The sequence below is a fragment of the Panthera tigris genome, chromosome B2 (genome assembly GCF_018350195.1).
Source record: "Panthera tigris isolate Pti1 chromosome B2, P.tigris_Pti1_mat1.1, whole genome shotgun sequence".
In the NCBI taxonomy this organism is placed as follows: Eukaryota; Metazoa; Chordata; class Mammalia; order Carnivora; family Felidae; genus Panthera; species Panthera tigris.
The window spans coordinates 143,660,557-143,676,396 of NC_056664.1; positions in this window are offsets into that span (position 1 = coordinate 143,660,557).

The following is a 15,840-nucleotide window of genomic DNA, read 5'->3' on the forward strand; positions in this document are numbered from 1 at the left end:
CTGGTTTGGAGGGAGAGAATTGATTGATATCTTTTCAGAAAACACTCTAGGAAGAGACACCAAAGGAAAACATGCATTACAAAATGTAAATGACTCGTAGACAAGGCCCTGATCATACATGGGTTAGAAGGAGGCTTTGCAATGCTAGAAAGGTCTTCTAGTCTATGCAAAAAGTGCCTTTTACAAGGATGTGTGGATTTGAATTTTTGCACTGGCCATTGTCTAGTAAATGGACTCTTTCTTTCCACACCCAGGGAACAAAGTTTCAGCTGGGAATCAGACATTAAAAGTTCCCTGGGGAACAGGGAAGCCTATGCCAGTCTTCCTAAATTAATTTTACTCTTATCTTGTAAATTTAATCTGCATAAAGACATCAGCTCTTGCTCGTCTTAAGGCCTGTCTCTGGCCAGAATCCCATTCAGAAGAAATCCCGTAATTGAAAGTAACTTGAGCCTTTACTGCCATGTCTCTAAAGGAGTACATTCTTAACACACTCCAGCTTCTCTTAAAATCCTCTTTGCCCATTCCTTCTGGCTCTCAAAATCTCACACGCTCATGTGACAATAGCTTCCCCCCCATCTATCCCCCAGACTCCCAAATGTCTAAGACTTCAGCTTTATGAGTGCTCGTCCCCCGATCTGGCTTTCCTCCGCAACCCTCTTCTAGATCCATTTTTCTTTTTCCCGTGAGAAGTTGCTCAACCCTTAAGGTCAATCCAGTTCAGTTTGCCTTTCCAGTTTTGCCATTTTTTCTTCTGTCCTTGACCCTTGGATGCAACTGCTTTAACCAACAACATCTAAATTCCCCTGTAGTAGCTGCTCAGCCAAGGGTCGGGGCTGGGGTGGGTGGGAAGAACACTCAAGGGTTATTTATTTTGTTATTCTTATCACTTAATGTTGGTCATCAGCTCATCAGCCACAGCCTTACAGGAGAAGGATAGGAGAAAATAATTTAAAAAAATTTTTTGAAATAATCTAATAGCTTTGTGCTATTGGGATCATTTTTGAAAATAAAACGATCATTTTTGGAAAACCATTGTTGCTTCTAAATGTTGAAGATGTCTAAATCATAAAAAGGTATTTGATTGCCTTAAGAAAGCCAAAAGCCTTGTATGAAAAATGGGGGAAGAAAGAAAAAGCAATTTATTTTAGTTTCATCATTTAATATTATTACATATACATTAGAACTCTATTCCAATCAATCAGATTATGCTTTTGTACTTGCATGTAGGGGCATTTGAAGGCATAAGTATTAAAAAAGATAACCTCCAATAAAGACTGTGAAGGATGAAAATGTGAAGAGAGACAGATCTTCCTGAACACAAGGGCTGGTTCTGGGGCAAGCTCTTCAGGTTCTATTCTCAGAGGTATCTCTTGGTTCATTTATTCTCTTTGAACCCAAGACCCCTCCTTCTGACACCAAGGATCTTTCTTATAGGAACAATGGGTTGTGTTTGCCAAGAACTTTGGCTTTCTCATCTAGCTCCACAGGACAGAACAAGAAGTTTCTAGAACAGAGGAGGGGAGAGCTTCTTATCTATAGCTCTGACACAAAGATTCTGTCTGTGAAGACAGAAGAAACATGCGTCCCTGCCTGCTCTGACCCTGGACAAGAACCTCTAGCTTGGATAACCAAACTGAATATACTCTGAGAGTTCAATTGTTTTTTTTATTTATTGTTTTTTAAATTAAAGTTCTTTTTAAATTTTTATTTGAGAGTGAGAGAGAGAGAGAGAGAGAGAGAGCGAGAGCGAGAGCGAGAGAATCCTAAGCACGTTCCACGCTAAGCCTAATTCAGGACTTGGTCCATGACTCTGGAATCATGACCTGAGCCAATATTAAGAGTCGGACACTCAACTGACTGAGCCACCCAGACACCCCTCCTCTAAGTGTTATAAAATCACAAAACAGTATTTCCCTGAGCCAAGGATTACCACTGTGAGAACTGACAATATTGCCTTTTAAGAGTTATATAGGATGGATTGGCAGGAGGGGCGTGAGGTCAGAAAGTCTAGGTGGAAGCCCGATGGTAGTGCCAGTGACAACAGGAAGGTAGTGACAAACTCGAGGCACCATAGGTGTTGAAATGGGAGTACAAATAACCCATGAGAGAGAAGAGAAGTAATGCAAGGCACTGTGGAGATATGAAATGGCAGGAGGCTGCTTTGGTCAAATACACGTGCTGAGCTTCAATCATTTGCTGAGGGGTGACAGAACACCATGGCCTGTGCAGGGCTAGACTCGCTGATTGCACTACCCATGACATCCCACAGGAAGGGGTGCAGGATGGAGGAAAAGGAAACCGCGTACCTCGGATTCTCTCAAGTGGTGGGTTTAGAAAGCATGGAAGCTATTTGCATCCAGCATGTTCCACACTGGGATGTACCACCATGTTGGTGAAGAACTGGAAAACAGACCCACCCCAGTTTAGGACTCAACAGGTCAATGACCTTCTTTGGGTTGTACTTTAGAGCTATGTTTCTGGGACAGGATCTGAATGGAGCACCTATGTCACAGTTTGTGTCTTAATTGCCTCACACTCTGTTGGCTTCCTTGGTGTCCAGGCAGGAATTTGCCTTTGGCTTGAACACCAATCTCTGGTGCAGGCAGTCATAGCCGGCGTTCAGGCTGGCTTCCCTGGAAACATGTGGTACAAGCCGTAGAATCTTTATGCCCCAGAACATTCTATGGCCACTTGTCTTGGAGGAGGAAAGCGCTTTGGGTTTCATGATCTGTGAGGAGTGTCAGAGAAAGATTGGATATGCTGTCTGGGAACAAGGAGCCCCAAACAGAGTGATCAAAAATCTCAAAAATAAGGAAGAATAATTAAAACAAGACCCTAGAGGGTGTAGGAAGGAGTCAAAAGCAGAGATGAATGAGGGGTTAGCTTTGTCAGAGCAAAAAATAGTTCTTCCTGAAAAACAGAAGCACGGGGATGGACGCAACTGACTTAAGGATTTAGGAGTTAATAAAAGGTACAGTCAAGTGCTTTTTACAACTAAAAGAGACCATGAGGATCATCTGCACAGTGGCTGGGACTCAGAATGAATGAGAAGGTATTTCAGGTCAGAGTGGGGCCCCAGCTGGAGTTTTAGAGCATGATCTTCCGGTGGAACAAATCTAACAAAGCAGAGAAATCTGGGCCTGGGAACCAAGATGGCAAACAGGACTGGAGGTCAGGGCAGGCACCAGGCGTGCGGGGATTGTTACGATTGCTAGATGAGGTGACCCACAGGTCAGAAGCATTGCAGGGCCAAGAACCACAAAGTCGGGACATTAGAAAGTCCCACAGGGGTGCTAACGTCAGCACACAGGACTGGAATGACAGGAAACCTTTGATTCTGGGTCAGATGGTGAGACAGCGTCCAGTGGTTTTGTGAGTCCACGGTGGCACAGAAAGACTCGGGCTTTGTCGTGGAACAGGCTGAGGTCTGAGTCCTGGACCTGTAATTGGCTGGCGATAGGGAGAGGATTACAGCTCCTGCCTCGGTGGAGAACATTCTCTCCAGGGTCCACCTTTGCTCTTCTCCACTCCTGAGAGTGTTTCCCCAACTTCTGATACTGTTATTTGTGACGGAGGGGACTTGCTTACAGCGAGCAGTGACATCTCCCTGCAGTAATCATGTAGCGGAGAGGGAAGGACGATTAAGCCTCACAGCTTCGCAGGTGGCCCTTTGTCCTTGGGGAGAAGGCTTGGCTGTCATCCCATCCTGGGTGACTCAGGGGTTGCAGGGAAACCTCAGCTTTCCGGGCCAAGTCAACACCAGCCTGGCCGTGAGGTCATTAGAGCCTGAACCTGAGCCTTGCTCTCAGGTCCGTAACCCCGACCCCTTCCCAACAGGCCCTAGAGCCACTCTTCTCTCTTCGTCCTCTTGTGTTAATGCCATCAACAAAGAAGCTCAAGCTTCTTCTAGTCTCATGGCGGCACCAAGCCCCCAACAGTAGCAGGGAAGAGCCCCACAGCCCCTGGCCCAGTTAGGCTTGGCTGGCCAGCTGCTTTCCCACGTTGGTTTCCATCACCTTCTGTGAAGTCCTTCTGAATAAAGACAAAGCAGGGGAGTTTGCTCCACATTCTTTCTGATTTATGTTCCTAAACATCCCCATCCCCTCTACTTTCCTTGTTACTAAATATCCATTCAAGCGTTACCTGGCCATCGCTCGGTGACTGCAGGCACCTGTAACATGAAGTCGGTGGCCTTGCCCCAGTCACGGTGTTGCCATTGTCATCTCTGAGCAATGGGGTAGGAGACCCCCTCCAGGGGCTGGGGAGGAGGGCCTCCAAGAGCCTTGCAGTGTTTGTTTCCTGACAGCATCCACCGTGGGCTCGGCTGGACCCAAGCGCATCTGCCTCGGGCCTTCCTTTTTTATAGCTCAGTTTGTGGGTGTGGCCACAAACCACCAAGACCTCCTCGCCAAAGAGTTCCAGCCTTGGTTTACCAGTTTCGACATCCTTCCAGTGACTTTGATCCTACATTTTTTAGATTTCATCCTTCTCTTGGGGCACCTGGGTGGCTCAATCCGTTAAATGACCGGCTTCGGCTCAGGTCATGATCTCACGGTTTGTGGGTTCAAGCCCTGCGTCAGGCTCTGTGCTGACAGCTCAGAGCCTGGAGACTGCTTCGGATTCTGTGTCTCCCTCTCTCCCTGCCCCTCCCCACTCATGCTCTGTCTCTCTCTCAAAAATAAATAAACATTAAATTTAGTCCTTCCCTATCTTCCTTTTTTGTTAGAAAAAATTGATCTCTGGATAGTAAGCTCCTTAAAGTCAGAGATGATAAATTTTCCTCTGACTTTGTACTGTGAAAAATTTAAAAACATAGAAAAAGTGCAAGATAAATGTAACGAACACCCCCATTCTCTTGACCTAGATTCACCAATCATTACTATTTTGTGACATTCGGTCTCTCTCTGTATGTGTGTATATATACATATACATATACATACTCACACATACTTCTTGAAAAACTTTTTAATAACTGCACACATCATGACACTTTATCCCTACATATATATCTCTTAAGAACAATGGCATTTTCCTACATAATGATGTAATTATAATCTTAAGGGATTTAACATTGCTTCAATACTATGATCTAATATAGTTTTTTTTTTTAATGTTTATTTATTTTTGACAGAGAGAGACAGAGCATGAGCAGGGGAGGGGCAGAGAGAGAGGGAGACACAGAATCCGAAGCAGGCTCCAGGCTCTGAGCTGTCAGCACAGAGCCTGATGCGGGGCTGGGACCCACAGACCACGAGATCATGACCTGAGCCAAAGTCGGACGTTCAACCGACTGAGCCACCCAGGCGCCCCTCAATACTATGATCTAATACAATGTTTCTATAGCTCTTTTTTTTCCAGAGATGATGTAATTTTCAACCTTGAAACTACTCTTTTACCCCTCCCTGCTTAACCAGCCCAACTCAGGATCTGGCACAAGGTGACACACAGAGAGTCCAGAAATAAACGTTAGTTGAATGAATGAGGGGATGGATGAGTGAATGAAAAATCCTTTTCGATGTGTCTTCAGGTTGGAACAGGCATGTGACCACGTGCAGTGCATGAACCCCACGTGGGAACTACACGACCTTCAAGCTCTTCTCGCTGATCTTGGCAGAAACCTTACACCTGACAGGATATATATTTTGCCACTGTGGCTTTTTGTCATTAGTTGGGTGATATTTATGTTACTCGTGGCTAGGGGAAGCGTCGGGGAGTTGGCAGACCTGTTCAAAGGGAAACAGAAGTTCCTGGTGATTGTACCTCATATCTTAGAAGCTCCCAGGCCACGGCACCACTTAAACTATTGGGGAGGCAAACCAGGATTGTAAAAAGGAAAGCAGGAGGAGGATGAAGCTCTGTATTGTAGGATTTCGCGTCCATCCACAGAGAAGGGCCCAGCTTCTGCTGTGATTGCATTCATTGTATCACATCTGCCACAAAGAGGCTTTTGTGGGAACTGACAGCACATTCATTGCCATAGGGGACACTGTTCAGTAAGGCAGACTTTCCCCCTTCATATCTAAGAGGAAAGTTTTCCTCTTGTATTTGGTACCAAATAGTGCCAGCAGAAAATCCTATTTAAAGAATCCCCTTAAAGGAGACCACGTGTGCAAGGTGTGGGGCTGTGCACACAGCAGGTACGTACAGTTCTGACTGCCCCTCTCCTTTAAAAAAAATAATATTTATTTATTTTTGAGAGAGAGATAGATAGAGCGAGGGACAGAGAGAGAAGGAGACACAGAATTCAAAGCAGGCTCCAGGCTCCACCCTGTCCGCACAGAGCCCGATGTGGGGCTCAAACTCATGGACTGCGAGATCATGACCTGAGCTGAAGTCAGACTCTTAACCAACCAAGTCACGCAGGAGCCCCTTTTGTCCCTTCTGCTCTGCTCCTAACTATGTAGCAGAGCATTTAAAGAGACCACTGAAGAAATATATTTCATAATCATGGTGACTTTTTTAAAATATTAGAACTTAAGATAGCCAAAATTCAGTCTTTCTCTCCATTATGGCAGTGGATTATTTTCCTTTCTTTTCTTCCATATTTCCTATGCTTCCTTTCAAGATTTTATGTATCTCACGTTCTAGCATAAATAGATCAGCAGTGAGTTATTGTTAAGTACAGTAAAACCTTGGATTGCGAGTAGTATGTTCTGTAAGTGTTCTGTAAGACGAGCAAACATTTCTAATAAATTTTAACTTGATAAATGAGCGATGTCTTGCAACGAACCGAACGTGATGCCAAACATCGCATGGTCACAACTGAGCCAATGGTTCTTGAAATTCTCTTTGATATACAAGTGCTTTGGATTACAAGCATGTTCCCAGAATGAATTATGCTTGCTCACCAAGGTTTTACTGTAAGTTTTATGGGCACACCAGACAATTATCCTAAAGTGTCCCAGGGAGCAAGGTTACTTAGGTCCTGCATGTAGAGTTGACGTGAATAGCGATGTTCTTTAGAAGACACAAAGTTACGGAGAATTTTCTTTCGTTTCTTTCTTTTTTCATTTTGGCCTCCTTCTCTCCTCACCACTTTGTTTGAAAGACTGAAATTTGACTCTTGAGGTTGGAGGATGAGTTTTTAAAAACTTCCCCAACTCCTAAGACTCCTTCCACCCTGCACCCAATTTCTCCCTTCCTCGTGTTCTACGGAGCACTGTCTATGTGACATGCCCATGGCCTGACGAAAGCCTCACTGTTCCCCATCTGGACCAATCTCTCGGTGCACAACTGAGGGACCCCATCCCTGTGGTCTATTCTAGGAACAAGCTGGCCCCTAGCAGCTTGAGAATCATCCATTGTGCAGGCAGAGGCTGCTTTATATTCCTGAAAAACGTGTTCTAGAGTACATTTGATGTGATGTGGTCACTCTTCATTAAATCAGGGGGAAGGAACTGGGCTGCTTTGGGCAGGTGCACTAGGACGTGCCCCAAATTCCATTTGTTTTGCGAACTATAGATTTTCTTTACTCCTGCTTCCTTTATCTGCGTGAATCTTTTGGATGGTTTCTTTTAGTCTAAATTCACAATATTTCCTCTTGCATGGTGATTCTTCAAATATTACCCAAAACAGTGAGGGGCAGGGGCTCTTAAAAACAAACAGTTCTATCTTATCACACTTGTGACTAATTTCCTACAAGATATAAAAGACACTGGTAACAAGAATATCAATATCTGTGGTGTTGGTGGCGATGTTAAAATAGTGGGATTAAGGACATATTTTGGTTATTTTATAAACTGCATCACTTTAACTTTTATCTTTAAAATCCAATGATAGATTTCTTAAAGGAAGTGATAAAACATCAGAACAATCACAAGAGAGGGTAAATAACATAGCATCCAATAAAATTGCCAACTACTTGGATGAAAGGAGCATTGTAATTTTCCCACTGTGAAGGGACAATACTGACCTTAGATAAAAACCAGAGAACAGAAATTGTTGACAAAATCAGCCAGTAAATTTACGGAGCCCTGTCTTAAGTCACATTTCGCCCGGTCACTGATGTTTTCCGATGACACCACGTGTACGCTTTGGTGCACCTCTGGGGTGTCAGAACGTTTGATTCTGATGTGTTTTCAAAAATCTGAATTAGTCAATTGACCATACTTGATAGATTGGGTGAGTAAATAATCCTGCCACATAAACTGTTCTCTACCTGATATGATGCGTTCTTTTTGAAATGAAAGATACATGTGGAATAGTGTCTGCATCGATGACCCCTGACCCTGAACAATGTGCTGCACCGCAAGGTGGTTAAAACCCAGAGCTCAGCCCAAGGAGGCAGGTGAGATCACTTCCCACCTGGGTGACCTTGAGCAGGTCAACCTCTTCATGGGTCTCTCTCTTCCTGGGTCAGATGAAGTCAACTCTCTCTGAGGGCTGTGAAAGAGAAGGCAAGATGAGGTTGTACATGTGAAATTCTTCCCACAATGCCTGGCACGTAAGTTCTCGGTACACGATTATTGTTAGTTATTACTATTAACTCTAACAAGATATTGTGTGTGTTTTTTTCAACAAGAGATGCACTCACAAACATCTGTTTAGATCTTTCCATTACCGGCAATGACAAACAGAGAGACAGAAGTGAAGCTCTTAATGCCTCTTTCTTCAGAGGGAAGCAAACTCATTTCCTTGTTCTGTTACCTCTGTGCACTGTAGTTCGAGAGCTGGGTCTTAGAGCTCAAGCATTTTATTCTATTTGTGCCCTGCCTGAGTTAGCATGAGCCTCAAGGATAGAAGGACAAGACTTCAGATACACGGATACTTATTTTCAGGTTCAGGGGAAAATGTACTCTTTCACCTTCATTCAAGGTACATTTTTAAAAAGCCTAGGGGCGCCTGGGTGGCGCAGTCGGTTAAGCGTCCGACTTCAGCCAGGTCACGATCTCGCGGTCCGTGAGTTCGAGGCCCGCGTCAGGTTCTGGGCTGATGGCTCGGAGCCTGGAGCCTGTTTCCGATTCTGTGTCTCCCTCTCTCTCTGCCCCTCCCCCATTCATGCTCTGTCTCTCTCTGTCCCAAAAATAAATAAAAAACGTTGAAAAAAAAAATTTAAAAAAAAAATAAAAAAATAAAAAGCCTTGTAGGTGACAAGTATGAACATACTACCAATGAGATAATTTTTCTCTCAGGATTTCTTGTATTTCTAATCGAGGAATTTTCTTTTAACATTTATTTGTGTCTTGCAAATTCACACGATACTTTCTGGCTGGAACAATCAGCTTCATGTCTGAAAGCAAAATGCACTGATTTGATGTCAAGTCAAAATGATGGAATACTCAATATCTGTGAACAACTTTAAAAGGTTTATACAGTGGCAAATCTTATGCCAGTATCCATTCTATTGGTGAGAAATTGTCTTTTTTTTAAAACAATTTTTAAATGTTTATTTATTTTTGAGAGACAGAGAGAGACAGAGTGTGAGCAGTGGAAGGGCAGAGAGAGAGAGAGAGAGAGAGCGAGACACAGGATAGGAAGCAGGCTCCAGGCTCTGAGCTGTCAGCTCAGAGCCTTTCACAGGGCTCAAACCCACAGACTGTGAGATCATGACCTAAGCCGAAGTCAGACGCTTAACTGACTGAGCCAGCCAGGTGCCTCAGAAATTGTCTTTTATAACATGGAAAGTTCTAGAATGTCTACCTTTGACTTTGGATTCTATGGATTTGTGTACCTTATCTACTGTCCTTGGACTTCGGGCTGCAACCGGCTCTCCTTTGCATCTTTGGAACCTGCAAAATGCTCGAGCGAGACAGCAGGTTAAATTGTTAAGGAAATAAAGAAGAAGGAAACAATAAAAAGCTGATAGGAGATGGTGTGGCTCAAGGAGGAGGGGAGGAAGGGAGCGGCTGTTATAACAAGCTGTTTGATCAGAGGAAATACAGAACAGAGGTGTTGTGGGGGGATAGTTCTCCTTTTCATGCATTCCAGAGAGAGAAAAAAGTCAAAAGAAACTCTTGGAGTCTCCCCGCACAGAAGAGGAATGGGGTGAACGTACATAACATCCAGTAAGAAGCCTACTGGGCATCTCCTAAGAAGGCAGCAGAGGGTGACATTGTCTGCCCGGAAATAGGGAAACAAAGGAAGCATCGTTACTTACATCTGGTTAAATTCCCAGTCCAGAAAACATGGCAAAAAGCAGTGCCTCGTTAACGTTACTCTTAAAAATTCCTTAGAAAGGGACGGCCATTGTGGAGACCAATCTATTTCTCAACAAATCCAACATGATCAATTTTTCTTCCAGGGCTGAAACAAATGACTATTTCTCAGGCTGAGGACCAGCTGAAATAGCTGATTTGTATAAAATCAGTTGCATTGTATAAAAATAATATAACGGAGTCATACTCATGGAGGCCAGATATAAGAAAGAGCAAAGAAATGGCAGATCCAGTATGGACATGCACTTTCTCAGCGGAGGGGCCAGTGGAATTGCCTGCACTGTTTTGTGCGTGCTGTTGTGTCTTTTCACGGTTCATAACCAAGTGTGAATACTCGATTTTGTCTCAGTGGAAAGTACCAACGGTAAGACTCCACTGTACTAATCATCTCCCGATCACCCACCAAAAAGAATCTTTGAAGAAGAACCATTGCTTTCTCCAGCCAACTGAGGTTTTATTTCAACCTTTCAAATGGAAGGAAGACAGAGCTCTTTAAGAAGTAGTGACAACAGGAAATTAAATTGTGTAGGTATTTGCCAAATATGTAAAATACAGTGCACTTTTCAATAATAGAAGCTGCAATCTAGTTGGCATTGTGAAAATAATGTAGGGAAAAGTCATGTGGATCCACTCTGTACTTGGCCCATTATTTTGTACCTGGGAACAGGATTTGATATAGAAATATTTGAGTGCCTGGCAGCATACTTTTAATTACACAAGTAATGGATGCCATCACTTCTCATTACAGAAAATCTTTTTTTTTTTAAATTTTTAATGTTTATTTATTTTTGAGAGACAGAGAGAGTCAGAATGCAAGCAGGGAAGGGGCAGAGAGAAAGGGAGACACAGAATCCGAAGCAGGCTACAGGCTCTGAGCTGTCAGCGCAGAGCCCGACGCGGGGCTCAAACTCACGAACTGTGAGATCATGACCTGAGCCGAAATCAGACGGAGCCACCCTGGCGCCCCTGCTCATTACAGAAAATCTTAATAGCAATTAGAAACTTCCTTGGGTTGAGAAACTGAGAACTTTGGTGGGGAACGCAGAAACCTTGATTTGGTTATTTTGCTTCTGAGAAATTGGGTTTTTATTTTAAGTGAATTCAAGCATTCTTGACAGGTACTAGAAAGGAATTGTGGCCTACCCAAGTACAGGCACTGTTTATCCACAGGCAAAGTACAGCGTGTGGAATTCAAGATTCTCCTGAATTGCCTTAATTGTATGTTTTACCTCTCTCAGAGGTCATCTCTCCTGCGGCTAAGAGCCATTTACAATTTACTACTGGAATACCCAGGGACTGTCTCTGAAACAGTCACTCCGGAGCACGTCTTCCCATAGGAAATGCACTGCTGTTACTAGGTAATTTTAGCCAGATGAGAAAACAGTTTGCAGAACTGTTTGAATTTAGGTAAAAACTCTCCTGGTGCAGACACACGGGGAATTTGAAAGGAAGATTTTTCTAATGAAGTAACATTATATAAGCAGGCAATACTCTAGAAACATGCTAGGGTGGTGGCTCTCGAGGGGGAGTGACTTTGCTCCCCAGAGGACATTGGACGATGTCTAGAGACATTTTGGGCTGTTACAACTGGGGGCGACAGGGAGGGGACCGTCACGGCATCTAGGGGAACGAGCCCAGGGACGCCACTAAACGTCCCACAGTGCACAGGACAGCTCACAACAGAGAAGTACCCAGCGCCGAATGTCCTCAGTGCTGAAGCTGAGAAATTTTGTATCAGAGGAAGCAAAATAAGTTTCAGTTCATGGGATGGATGAGCCAACAGGGAGTTTGCATGGCCATTTATTTTTTTATTAAAAAATTTTTGTTTAATGTTTATTATTTTGAGAGACAGACAGAGAGAGTGTGAGCAGGGAGGGACAGAGAGAAAGGGAGACAAAGAATCTGAAAAGTAGGCTCCAGGCTCTGAGCTGTCAGGACAGAGCCCGACATGGGGTTGGAACTCATGAACCATGAGTGAGATCGTGGCCTGAGCCAAAGTCGGACACCTAACCGACTGAGCCGCCCAGGCACCCCTGCATGGCCACTGATATGTGATTGATTTGTGACTTGGCATATGGCTTTAAAGAGCTGTTCTTGCCTAATCTTTTTGCAGTGAGGTCATGCACTTTCTCCGAGATTTTTCTGGAAGAAATCTGTAGCTGGTGGTGGTGGACAGGTGGAGCCCTCTTTGTTCCTGGCTCAGACAGGACTACCCCGTGGCCCCGGCCCCCTGAAGAGATCCCTGCTGGAGGTAAAGGAGCTGCAGTAAGGCATGAATGAGCTCTTCTCCCTGTAAACTCATGGTTCTGGAATGTACTAATCAAGGTACGCCACTCATTTCATTTTTTCTGAGACCGTGACACATACTTCTTTCTTGCAACTGTCTTGAATATTTACAACTTCTAGTTGTATTTTCTTAACACTATGAAGAAGATGTGACAGTCATCACTGTCCTTATTTTATAGATGAAAAAAAATAACTCAGGCACAGAGGAGTTAATTACCTGCCTAAATTAAGTCTGGCAAAAATCAGTCATCACTACTGCGAACTATAACAATTTGCTCATGAGCACTTCCTGTGGGCAGACATCGTGCTAAACACTTTGTATCTATGTTTTCCTTTTATCCTTCCACGGTCCCCACAGGTGGATACCGCCATTGTCCGCACCGGTTTCACTTGAGGCCTTGGGGTGGGGTGGTGGTGGTCCAGAGATGTCCCGGCTTCACAGCTGGTGAATGGAAAACCTGGGACAGCACGCATCCCGCTACTTTCTAGGACTCCCTCCCCCGAATGCAAATGCAGAGTTCTTACACTTGTAACTAGGAAGGTTCCATCAAATATATGGAGGAGCCTTTTTTATTTAAATGGGACTACACACTTAAATCATGGAAATTGTATAATCTCCATTCATATTTTTTCAAGACAGACTTCCTCATTTATCCTTACTAAATGGTATAGATACATAGCAGCCAGGGAAGGGTGCTAAACTCAATTCATGCATCCATACTTTCACTCACGAAATATTAAGCACCTTCTATGTACCAGGGATAAGTTCTAGGCTCTGAGGGAGGAGAGAGTGGTAATCAAGACGATTAACTTTTACCGCTTTTCTTAATGTGGTCACAACTTAGTGTGGGCGCCATATTACCAGACAGAATATGATGTGATCCACTCAGAAGAGAAGTGTGAAGTGACAGGGAAGAAATCAAGCCTGGTGGAGCTGAAGGGGCCAGTCTGCCTGGAGCCTATGGTGTGTGGGATGATTAGAAGGGGATGTGTCTGGAAACGGAGCTCTGACAGATCTGATAGAACCTGGTTACATTATGGAGTTTGGCTCATATTCAGTAATAGATGAGGAGCTGTCTTGGCCTCCTCACCTTTCGGGGTTTTGTCAGTGATGTCTGAACTCATAACCTGGGGCCATCTTGGTTGCTCATGTCTATTTGGTTACCAAGATCTCCATATTTTTTTTTTTTTTCCAAATGGCTTCCACATAGAATGGCCTGGGATACATTAGGTACCTCTGTGAAATCACTTTTCTTCATTTGTAACATGGGTAATGCACATGCCATTGTTGTAAATGTTAAACGGGAACACAGGCCAAGGACCAGGGCGTGGTGGTGTGGAGAGGTGTGCTCTGTCCTCTGTGCCCCCCTCTTTACTTCCTGTCCGTCTTCTTTCCCCACTTCTCTAGGCACTTAATGTCATACCACAACCTGGATGACTTCCTGGTTTGCTCCTTCTCTGCTAATCCAAACGTTTCTGCAACTACTCTCTGGTATGAACTTCACTCTTTTATCCAGGAAATTTAAACAAGTGAGATTGTTGAATTAGAAATAACTTATTAACTTGATTACTTACAAACTCATTGTTTTCCAACTCATAAACGTGGCTTAAAAAACTTATTTCATTGGGGCACCTGGGTGGCTCAGTCAGTTAAATGTCTGATTTCAGCTCAGGTCATGATCTCATAGTTTGTGGGTTCAAGCCCTGCGTTGCGCTCAGAGCCTAGAGCCTACTTCTGATTCTGTGTCTCCCTCTCTTTCTCTGCACTCCCCTCCCCGCGATTGGTGCCCTCTCTATCAAAAATAACTAAATAAACATTAAAAAAATCCCTTATTTCATTGATCTTAACATCCTGAATCAAGAGTTTGGTTGGGGAAGACCTTTTGCCATTGGCATCCATACATCCATGCTTTGTAAGCACAGTGACATTACCTTCTTAAAAGAGAAACTCCAGCCACCTGGCTGAAAGATGGAACATTAAAAATATATATGTAGATCAAGTTTTCCTCCTCAAATTGAGTTAAAGTCAAGGTATATTTAATGGACCCCTAATAGGTAAAGACATGCTGTTCTGACATCAAACATCAGGTGGCCCCAGTTTTAACCCTGAATTCCAACTGATTGCAGGAAAGGGTGTCAGGAGAGTCATGATTTTCTGTTTCCTTTGAATGTGCATTATCGGAGTTAATTGTTAGGAAATTATTTTAAACGTAATTGTTTAACTACTGAAAAAATGAAAAGTGTTCCAATGTAGAGCAGGAATCCAGGCTCACTTGATATTTCTGCATGTTTGATGAAGGGCAAAAGACCACATTTGAATAGTTACCCGTGAGACCAGAAATGTACATAAAATGCAGTTAATCGATTCGCTAATTGTTCTTCCTCATGTGAACATCTGTTTAGTGGTTACTATCTCTCACAGATACCCTACAGAACTGAACTAGAACCCGGGTCCCAAGCCCCGTTCCATGCTTTCCTCCCTCTTCCCTGGTGTGGAGAAAGGTGCAGGAGGCTCTGGCAGGATCTGGGGCAGCTCTGTGCTGACGGGTCCCATTCCCCGGCTTCCCATGGAATCTCTCACTGGTGCACTGTCTCTCCCAGTAGGTGAGGCAAGTGGCCTCCCGTGGAGTGTCCTCGGAGCAGGTGCAGCCTCAGGCACAGACTCTGCCTTGTCCGCCCTTACTTGGGCAGCAGGATTGGTCTCATTCCGAAGACACACTGCTTCTCGTAAAAGGGGGCAGTCATTAGCAGTACAATCTGAGGCTCCTGCCAGCCTTCCTGCCTGAGGCTAGTCCTCCTTCTGTAATCATATCTTTTCTAGAACAGTCAGTCACAGTCTGCACTTTCAGCTTCTCTCTGTGTGCTGGCTCTTGCCCTGTAGGCACGATCCTATCTTAAAACAAACGTCTTACCTCCACCCTTTATCTCTCCCCCTACCGAGGGCCCACCAAGTCTCTCAAAAGACCAAGGTCATACTTGTTCTTCTCCATGTTCCATTCATTCATTCTTTTTTTTTTTTTTTTGGTAGGAGCTTTACTGAGATTTCATCCATATAGCATGCGATTCACCCATTAAATTGTATAATTCAACAGCTTTTAATAAAATTCCTAGGGGTTGTTCACTTATCACCAGAATCAACTTTAGAACATTTCCATCACCCCAGAAGGAAAGTCTGTACCCGGGGCACCTGGGTGGCTCAATGGGTTAAGTGTCTGACTCTTGGCTTTGGCTCAGATCATGATCTCACAACTCGTGGGTCTGAGCCCCACATCGGGCTTTGCGCTGACCGTATGGAGCCTTCTTGGGATTCTCTCTCTCTTCCCCTTTCTCTCAAAATAAATAATCTTTGAAAAAATTAAAAAAAGAAAGAAAGTCCCCATTCCCTCCACCCCCAGCC